Raw genomic sequence first — 10,644 nt, forward strand, 5'->3', positions numbered from 1 at the left:
TATGGCAATATTAGTATATTTCAAGAGAAAAGGCTTTATAAGACATATAGAGGAACACTTCACAGGGATTTTACTGTATCACAGCCTTAAGTTCCTGAACATTGTTCTAACTAATGAAAACTTCAAAATTCATAAAACTAAACTGGCAGAATCAGGGGGTGGAGGAAAATAGCCACATTTATATTCACAGCTGGAGATTTAAACAAGTATCACTTGGTAATTGATCAGACAAAAAAAAGTCAGAATATAGAAGATAAGAATAAAGTTTCAAGAAAATGCACTTATTTAACAATTATATAGCACTATTCCCAATCAAAATTCTTTCAAGTACATATGATATATTATTTATCAAGATATACATTGGCCCATAAATTAAATCTCAGTAAATTTCAACAAAGCATGTTTTGATCACATAGTAATTACACTCAGTAACTAAAAGTAAACTATCAAGAAAATGGAAATAAAGATACACATTTATTAACAACCCATGGGTCAAAAAGAAACCCCAAGGGAAATGAGAAAATAACTAAAACTTAATGAAAACGTAAAATATCAAAATCCATGGGATAAAGCACTGCTTAAGAGGAAAGTTATTGCTTTTATGCTTACATTAGCATGTTATGCTTTAAAAATCATTGATCTAAATTTCAACTTTGAGAAACTAGAAAAAGGAAAGCAAATCAAAAGATTATAATAATAATAAGGCCAAAAAGGAAGGAACGTTTCTAAGATTCCATCCGAAAGAAACAGCCAGAGAGCAAGAACATAGATTATCAAAATCATAAATGAAAGAAAGGCTTGACTGCATATGTTAAAGAAAGCTAATAGCGTGGCTGGGGATTTAGCTCAGCGGCACTGCGCCTGCCTGGTAAGCGCAAGGTCGTGAGTTCGATTCCCGGTCCCGGAGTAGGGTGGGGAGGGGAAGAAAGCTAATAGGGCCTCATCAGCAGGCTTCAGCTGCGGGCGGTACAGCTGCCTCTCAGGTTTGTGGCTAACCTCTCCACAAGGTGCGGGCCTGCTGAGGGCGGCACACTGAAGTGGAGAGGAGATGGTGGGTCAGAACACTGCCATCGCCTCTGGTGTGTGCGGGGCCCTCTTGATGGGGTACTGCATCGACTTCAACCCCAAGAGGTGAAGAGATCCCTACTTCAGGAACAGGCCAGAAGCTTGCCAAGGAGAGAGCTGGGCTTTCCAAGTTCCCTGACCTTAAAAATGCTGAAGCTGTTCAGAAATTTTTCCTGGAAGAAATACAGCTTGCTGAAGAGTTACTGGCTTAAGGTGAATACGAGCAGGGTGTGGACCATCTGACAAATGCAATTGCTGTGTGCGGACAGCCGTAGCAGTGCTGCAGGTGTTATAGCAACCTCTTCCACCACCGGTGTTCCGGATGCTTCTCACTAAGCTCCCAACAATTAGAGAATTGTAAGCGCCCAGAGCTTGGCTGAAGATGATGTGGAATGAAAGCAAATCTCAACAGAAGAAAATCTCAAAAAGATTTTTAAAATTCTAAGCTCAGAAGTTGAACAGCTGGGGGAATAGGGCAAATATGCTTGTTAATGGACTGTCCTACACTGAAATCTACAAAAGTTATTTTGTGTAGATCCATTTGTCTATTATTTGCTTTTCCCAGTGAAAAGTGTATTTTAATAGAGAGTTTTTCATTCTATAAAAACACTATGAGTTACCAAAATACGAATTTTGTTTATTCCTTAGACCTGCAGTTAAAGTGTACATATATTATTTTTAAAAACCCAGTGCTCAGTTTCAAAGAATAGGCAAAAGGGCTGGGATTACAGCTGAGTATAGAGTATTGTCTTGCATGCATGAGGTCTTAGTTTTGGTCCCAGCACCATGAAAACAAACAAAGCAAAAAAGTGTAGGAGACTGGTGAATGTACATTTTTAAAGCTAGCATATTTTCTTATCAATGAGAGTTGGACAGAGACTTGACTGCATTTTTGAAAAGTGTTACAGTGAGAGCTCCTTTCTTTCCATTTACTCTTCAACACGCTGCTATGCTGGACTAATGGCTCCACCTCTTTCCTTGTTATCAGTTTTGAGCAGTTTTATTTACACCAGTGTACTTAATGTTTGGGGGTATTTACCTCGTATTTTGAATATATGCAACTACAAGTAGTACGGGGATTTAGATCCACGTACCTAATCTCACCTACGAGCTTCTCCACTTGGAGTCTGCGCACTCTCGTATATAAAACCGGGGAATCAATTCTGGTGATTTTGAAGTATCCCTTTCAGTTTCTCTTTCTTTTGGCTCTATTCAGCATCTTCAAATTCACCTCCACCTGAGGAGTGTATCTGGCCAACCAGAACTTGCATTTTTTTTAATATTCTGAATTTTGCATGCTTGCTTGACTTGGTATTTCTGAATTGATCTTTTGATTTTCACTGGAATTGGTCAGTTCTGTGACTATGTAAATTTGAGAATTAACCTTTAAGGTAACTAGGATCATCTGCCTGTAAAAGTGTTTGTTCCCTTTTGCTTTCATCCTCTGTATGTTTCAGGTTGATTAATTTATATCAAAAATGAGAGTGGGATATAATACTGACTAAAGACTTGAATAGAGTTTGTGGGACCTCATACTCTCACAGTGACATATTGTCTGCCATTTCAGAACAGAGTCAGTTCCAGAATTGAGAATAAAGATTTTTTGTACTTAAAGACAAAAAAGAAAAAAGAAAGCTAATAGGCAAATATCACCAACTAATTAAAATGGTGAAACACATTAAAAACACATCTCACTGGACATGATTCAAAAAAGTAAAAAGAAAGAGTTCTTTGTCTACCAAGAGATTGAATACATACTTAAGGTTATACATTTATATTAAATTCCACAACTAAGAACCTTCTAAGTGGTGATTTCAATCCATAACACCAATTCTCACCAACTCTTCCAGAGCATCATGATATGTGATCTAACATCATTAGTCATCATTTCTGTAAATGGGAATTATGATCAAAATCAGATACTAGTTTGTACCTATTTGAACCCATTTACCTGAAGATTGAAATTTTTTTAATTCTTGCATTATATATGTTACCTAGAAAAATTTAAGGAACATGAATTTGAAAAGAACATATCTCATTATGTTCCATTGTTATGGGCATTCCAAAAATGGATCACTAGGCACTGAAGGGTTAATGGCCAAAATTTTAAAAGACTGATAATGTTAAGTGTTGATGTCAATGTGTAGCAACAAGAGGTCTCTTCAATGTTGTTGCAAGTGTGAAATGGTACAATCACTTTAGAAAATGATCTGAAATATTCTTATACAATTAAATAAAACTTGACATATAACTTAGCAACTATTCTCAGGCATTTACCTGGAATAGAAAACTATGTTGATAGAAAGACTTTGAATGAATGTTCATAGCAGTTATAGTCCTAGTAGTCCCAAAGTGGAAACAACTTCAATGTCCATGGATAGATAAATGTTGGAATGCTCACACAATGAAATGTTACCTAGCAATAAGAAAGGAAAAATGGCAATAAAATAGTATGTTACTTAGCAACAACACAGATAAATTGTGAAAACATTTTACTGAGTGAAAAATCAAAGACTCAAAAAATAGACACTGGAATATTTTTTCCTCATTTACATAGAGATGTAGAATAAGCAAAACATTTGTAACAATGGACATTAAATCAGTGGCTTTCTGGAACAGGAGGCAGAGGAAAATTGACTGCAAAGACGCATGGTAAAACTTCATGGGGTGATGGAAATGTCCTATATCTTGATTAAAGAAGTGGTTACATAATCGTTTATCATAGAACAAAAAATTCACAATATAATATAATATGATATGATGTAATGTAATATGATAAAATGTGATATAATGTACCTTTGAGCTAATATGCCTCAAAGAGTTGAAAATAAAATGGATATGCTAGATGACCTTGTATTTTAGGTGAAAACTTGTCTGTATGTAAGCAGACATGAGTATTAAACCTAACTCTGACATTAGCTAGGCTCTTTCCTGTCAAGTAATGAGTTACACCAAGCCAGAAGTTCTCGACGTTGACTACACATTAGCATTACCTGGAAAGATTTTAAAAAGTATTTGGCCTTGACACTGCATCAAATCACTGCCATTTTTTCAGACACTTCTTAACTGATTTTAATGCAGAGTTTGTGTAAACAACAGGACTTCAGAAAGTTTACTGACAGAAAAGTCCGGAGAGTTTTGTTTCCAGGGAAAATGGTCTCTAAGAATAGCGTCACTGATTATCAGACTATAGCTTAGGACTTATAAAAGGTGCCTAGGAAGAGGTGCCTAGAAAGATATAAGTGACATACATTTGCCAAAGTATAGACTGGGAGTCATTTTCTAGGAGAATAAATATTTAATAACCAGTCCCAGATTTCCCCACTCTTACCTTTTTTTTTTTTTTTTTTTTTTTTTTTTTTTTTTTTTTTTTGGTACCGGGAACCGAACTCATGACCTTGCGCTTGCCAGGCAGGCGCTTTGCCGCTGAGCTAAATCCCCAGCCCCTCCCCACTCTTACCTTTATGTAGAAATAAAAGATATATTATCTGCTCTATGGAAGCCACCACCCAAGATAAAAATAATCAAACTAAAATTGCATCTTGAGAATTCTGAGTCCAGTTTTAATTTATACTAGCACAAAGAGCTATTTTAATATAACAGAGCTAAGTGGTGAGAAAGTGGTAACTGTTTCTTGGTGGCCTAACCAAGGGGCAATTTGCTTTAATTTGCAGGCTCTTAAAATGATTGAGGAAGATATAGTATAGAAAAAAACCTCTGTGCTAGTTCTCAGTGAATCACTGAAAACTCACAAATATCGTTTAATGCTTTGAAGCCATTCCAAATTGCAATCCAATTTGGTAATTCCAAGAGTGATTATTTTCTTTGTGAGTTATCTAGATGCCCATTCTCCCTCAGCCTTCGGCTGCTTGATAGCCAATTGTCTATTCCTCCACTGGAAAAGAAGATTAAGCATTTGAGGGAATCCAGGTCGTAGTTAAATGTATCTATTTACTTGTGGGGAAAAACGTGGAAACCTTGTTTAAATATGGTTTGAGAATTGTCCTAAATTCCTCAGTAACAAACTCTCCATATTTTAATACTATTATGAGCAGTAGACTCCTTCAACTGTTCAAACTTGAAATGTGGTCCTAATTCTATTTTCAAAAGCTGTTATTTACCAGAGTAGATCTCCCCTCATCCAACCTGCTAGGTTTTAGTCCTGGAGTACCTAGGAGCAAAGGCCAATGTCATTCTTTTAAAAATTACTCCAGTGGGGGCAATCCGGGTCTTGGGAAGGGAAATCTATGCTTGGTGCAATAACATATGGTCTAATAAATTCACAAGTGAGTGACTTTTCTTGTAGCTGTGGTTCAAATTATAGGCATTTCAAATGTTTAATGGTGACTTTAATTTACTGTAAGGAAGTATATGCTGAGCATCTGGAAGGACACAAGTTTACTTTAATCATTTTGATTTAAGTGACAGTAATTACAAGTATCATCACAGTCTATAGAAAAAACATTGGTTTTTACTGTTACCCGCCAGGACTTGTTTCCATCATAGCAAGGCATTTCTTTTTTTTTAGACCAAGAGGGGTAAATCATCATTCTGCAAGTTCCTTCCCTATTTAAGTGCCTGGCATAAGCCAGGATTCATAATAATGGATTAAACTGATGAATTTGCTAAAACAAAGTAACTACAGTTTAAAAGAATAGAAATGATGGCATTCAAAGTAACAGTGGGACACAGTGATAACCTTCTCCAGAAATTTTATAATTAAGTAGGTAGAGCACCTTGAAAGACCTTGAAGTAACATAAGCTATTTCTGTTCTTAAATGCGCAGGTACTTTTGGGGAAATCAGCACCAGGTACACAGAAAAAATGTACTAAAATATGGAATGAGGCCAAAGCTTGTATGTTAGTTCTTCAGTCATTTTATTTCCTACTTTAAAGACATAGAATCAAGAGGTTAGAATAATTATTGAATTATGACCACAAGAAGATATTTAAACTCAGTATCAAAAATATCTCAGCCAGCCAGAATGCTTTTAAATCAGAGGGAATATCGAGAAGATATGAATAAATATGTTTCCATATACAGACATTTTTAAGCATGCAGGGCATGAGATGAGTACTCAGTAATATTTATTGAATGAATCCCAGCACTCTGGGAGGCAGAGGCAAGAGGATCATGAGTTTGAGCCCTTTCTGGGCAATTTAGCAAGACTCTGTCTCAAAATTAAAAATAAGAAGGGCAGGGGGTGTAGCTCAGTGTGACAGCCCTAGATTCAATCCCCAGAACCATTAAAAAAACAAAACAAAACAAAAAAAAACCAAGAAACCCACTTTATTAAAAGTTACTTGAGCACCACTTGCTAGCCTTTAAAGTTCCTTACAAATATATTACTTTATACAAAGGGCTTTCCCGTTTTTCTCTACATCACCAGATGGTGCTGAAGATCAGATGAGCAAATACCAATGCTTGAAGAACCAAAGAGCTGAAAACGTCAGTGTTTTCCATATTATTCTCCTTATGTTTTCCCATAAATGAGTCATTTTTTCCTCCTGTTTCTGCCCCAGATATAGTCTGATAAAAATATTTGCAATCTAGGCACAACGTTTCTTCTCGACCTTATAAATATCAGTGCTTTGAGTCATGAAATCACTTGGAGAGGATACACAATTATTCCAGACTTAATCAGGCCCAGTCCTGTTCGGCTCTCTCTCGGGCTATCCTCTTTGAAATAATTTTGTACCAGAACTTCCTTCCAAGGTGATGTAGCAGAAAGAAAAAACATTAACACTATATTTTCTTAGAGCAAAAAAAGCAATAGAGACCCCACTGTATGCTCACCCATTACCTAAGCCTCCGAGCACATACAGGTAAGTTCCTCAATAATGAGAGGCCACACTGCACACAACAAAGCTGGACGTTCCCCAGATCCCTGTGTAAGGCTCTTCTCATTATTTCCGCCTAATTAGTTCAACTAGGAAAGATGCTTTGGGCACAGCGGAGTTGAAGGCTCTAGTTAAAATGGAAATGATCATTTTTCCTTGCCTTTCTTACCCAGGCATTTGAGCAGTAGAGTTGGCTGAGAAATCCCAGAGCCTATGCATGAGGATATTTTAAGCTATGGACACGTTACTGGTTTGGTTTGTTTTATCCTTTAATTTCACCTCTAGAATCCAAAAAACACAAATTCTTAAGAGGAAATGCCTTTACTACTGAATTCTATGTATGACTAGGTTATTTTAAAAATTCTCAACTTTAAAACTACTCAAACTACAATCTATTGTGGATTAATAAATCATTATAATTTGTACATAAGAGGGATTTCTGCTTTGGAAATGTAAAATAAATATTGCCCAGGAAAAGACACCATGGTGGCATTCTTCCAGCATGAATTCTCCCTAATCAGTCTACCAATCTTGGTCTTTCCCTGGCAGTGCATGGTTTAGGATCAGCATGTAACTGATTTTATTCAGTTTATGAAAGTAGGTCTGGTAAATGGGGCTAGGAATAATTTTCTTGCTGCTAAAACTTTTACAATGAAAGCGTGATCCTATTCATCCTCAGGATAAAGTTGTGTCTGGATTTGGAACCCAGAACTACTGAAGCCATCTTGATGTCCATCTGAGAATGAAACAACACGTAAAACATTATAGAGCCATGAGGGATGCCAACGAGATAGAGATAGAGCCCTAAGAAATGGTGTCTCTGGAAAATAATAAATATTTCAGCCTGCTTAATAGAGGTTTCTTATTACTTGAAGCTGAAGGCATCCAAATTGAAATTTGGGCTGACAGCAACCTTATCACTAATGAACCACTCTCAGGTTCTCATCTCCGTGAAAATGTCTTGAAACATGTAGTTTGCTGACACATTGTCATTATTATATGAGTTTCTCTGGAAGGATATATAGATTTCAGGATAGAGAAATAACTATTTATAAAGATTTCCTAAAGAATAACCAATTCTTCTTCAGCTGGATTGGATAAAGAATAGAATTAACCAGCGTAAGATTAAGCCACAATACTTTATGGAGTATCTATTACTTTTCTGCATCTTATCTGGAGTTTAACCAAGAGTAGATGCATTATTTGTGTTATCTTCATGAGAAAGTCTGTTCATCCTTGATTGTCAGTTTCTCAAGGAAGTATTCTTAATTACAAGCCAGAAAACTCTCATGTTGTTAGTGCCTGGTGCAGAAAAATGTGCTTGATGAATTTATGTTGACTTTTCTTTGCTAGCCAACATGAAAGCAGCCAAACCCTGCCAAAATCATCAGTTAAACTATTTCTTGTGAGTAATAACAATAATATTATTTTCCTTTATAGCACCTTTAATCCAAGAGTCTTGAACCTGTATAAACATTTGCCCAATAGTATAGTCACAATCTCAGTATTTGGTTGGTGGGAAAATACAACTAGATGCAAGAACACGGAAATAAAAATAAAATCTAGAATTTTAACTTCTAGTGATCTTTAAGTCTAAGGTCTTCAACTAACCAGTCAAGAAAAGTTAAAACTTACTGAGGTTTTAGCAGTATAAGCAACAAAGCATTTCTAGCTCCAAGTAATAGATGATTCATCCTTTCCCTTTTCTTGTGATTTAAAGTGGTTTTTTATTTTTTATTTTTCATATTTATTATATTGTTTTACAGCAGGAATTCTGAATGCCAAAACATGGAGAAATTGAGCTAATTAGGATTATCTCAGTATTTTGCAAAAAAGAAAAAAAAAACAACTTGGCAATATTTAGAAGTGAGTTTTGTTTCAATGTTTAGAGAGTTTCCTGTTGGCCAAAAGTATTATTAAAACCACTTTTCTTTTGGATCTAAAGTAATTCTTTTTTTTAACTTGAGAGAGAAGAGAAAAACATGGAATCAAATTTTGAAAGAATCAAAGATTTAAAAATGCATTAAATTGCCTGTATTCAGATGGTCAACAAATTAGGAGGAGTGCTTTGAATTCCACATTTGGGACTTACTAGAATACGTCAGCAGAACCTATGCAAAAGTTGATCTTTGACTAATAATGTGAATTTTTTAAAAAAAATTTACAGTAAAATTAATATTTCATGATAGTATATTTAATAGCACATTCTTTTTTAACACAAAAATTAATAATCTGATTATAAATAAATCATTTTCAGTAAGAAAGTAGACCCACCAGGGTCTACTTTTACCCACGTTGGCTACATTTTGATAAATCTATTGTTGGTTGATTGCTATACTTGATTCATAAAGGCTTAGAATTGAAATATGCTCTTAAAAAGAAATAATACTGCATTTTTAAAAGCAATTTTACTTCACTTGTTCACTTGCATATCCCTCCATGTAGGCCTTTGTTAGGCCATGAAGCATCCTGTGAAATGCTCCACCCTGTGTGAAGCATTGTGGGAAAATGGCTGGTGAGCTCTAAGACAGCAGCTTGACAATGAAGATCTTACTAAAGTAGCTCCATCACATGTTATTGCAGCTGAGTTCACAAAAAGAGTGCAGAGGAAGATGTGGGTTTTCTTTAGTTTACATTTTAAGCCTTCCATTAATAACTCTCAGTCATCCTTGTCAGGGACCTACACCAAAGTTGTGATGTCATAAACTGCATAAAAATATCCCTTAAAGCTGAAGCTTAAAGTGAAAACCCAAGATAACACCAGAAATAGTCCCAGATTTAGCAGATGGTGGTCATTTTACATGCCAAATCACATTTTCTTTTGGAGTTGACTTTTCTCTCTTTTTTAAATTTCTTCTTTAGATTAGGTAACTATTGATCTAGCGTTGTTCAGATTGCCCTGAAATAACAATTACTGAGTAATTTCTAATTTTCAAGGAACTTTATTATTACTTAGTACACTTAATACCCACCACTGTTGCATGAAGTAACTCACACAAGTTATTTGCTCCAGGTGGCTCAGCTGCTACATTAGCATTAGATTCTAGTCTCCTGACAGTTCATCCATCACCATTTTGATTTTCTTGCAATCCTAAAATATGTGTGAAGCAGCTCTCATGCTGTAATTTATTTCTGTTAAAATATTATCTTTACCTTTATTTCCTTATGCTATCTCCATAAGGACTGAATCACCACATACATCCCCATTTCTAGGTATGATGTTCTTTAGTGTTGATACAAAGTATTAAATAGATTTGTCCTGCCTCCTGAAGAGTGGTGAACTTGAAGAATGTCTCAACACCACATGTCATTATTGTTACCCAATTGGACTAGGTCTGCATGACAAACTTTTTAATAAAATCTTGATAATCTGAAATTGTTATGAGTTACCCCATTCAAAAAGGGGAAAATAATAAAAAGTATTCATACTATACCTAGATTTTTTAAAGGGTTGAGGCAGGTTTGCTACTATACTATGGAATGAATCCAATGACCAACAAACTCAGACCCTCTATAAGTTCATTCATTATTATGCTCTCTGCTATAACAAAGTACTTTATCTGGCATCAAAATTACATTAATGCCCTATTCACACTGTTCTTGCAAGAAACAAATACTTCTTTGTGTCAGAGTTTTCCACATGGTTGCCCTGATGAAACATACGCCATTGGAGGACAAATATATTGATGCAAGTAAAAAAGAGCAAATTAATTCCAGAACGTAGTTTGAGATAAAAGA

General features: G+C 35.5%; 1 pseudogene; it reads left to right on the forward strand.

Moving 5' to 3' along the window:
* Window positions 1-1,048: 1,048 nt before the first annotated feature.
* Window positions 1,049-1,461, forward strand: LOC102024369 (annotated as a pseudogene).
* The last annotated feature ends 9,183 nt before the right edge of the window (window positions 1,462-10,644 follow it).

Source organism: Chinchilla lanigera, unplaced genomic scaffold, assembly GCF_000276665.1.
Source record: "Chinchilla lanigera isolate Chin_1 unplaced genomic scaffold, ChiLan1.0 scaffold00031, whole genome shotgun sequence".
NCBI lineage: Eukaryota > Metazoa > Chordata > Mammalia > Rodentia > Chinchillidae > Chinchilla > Chinchilla lanigera.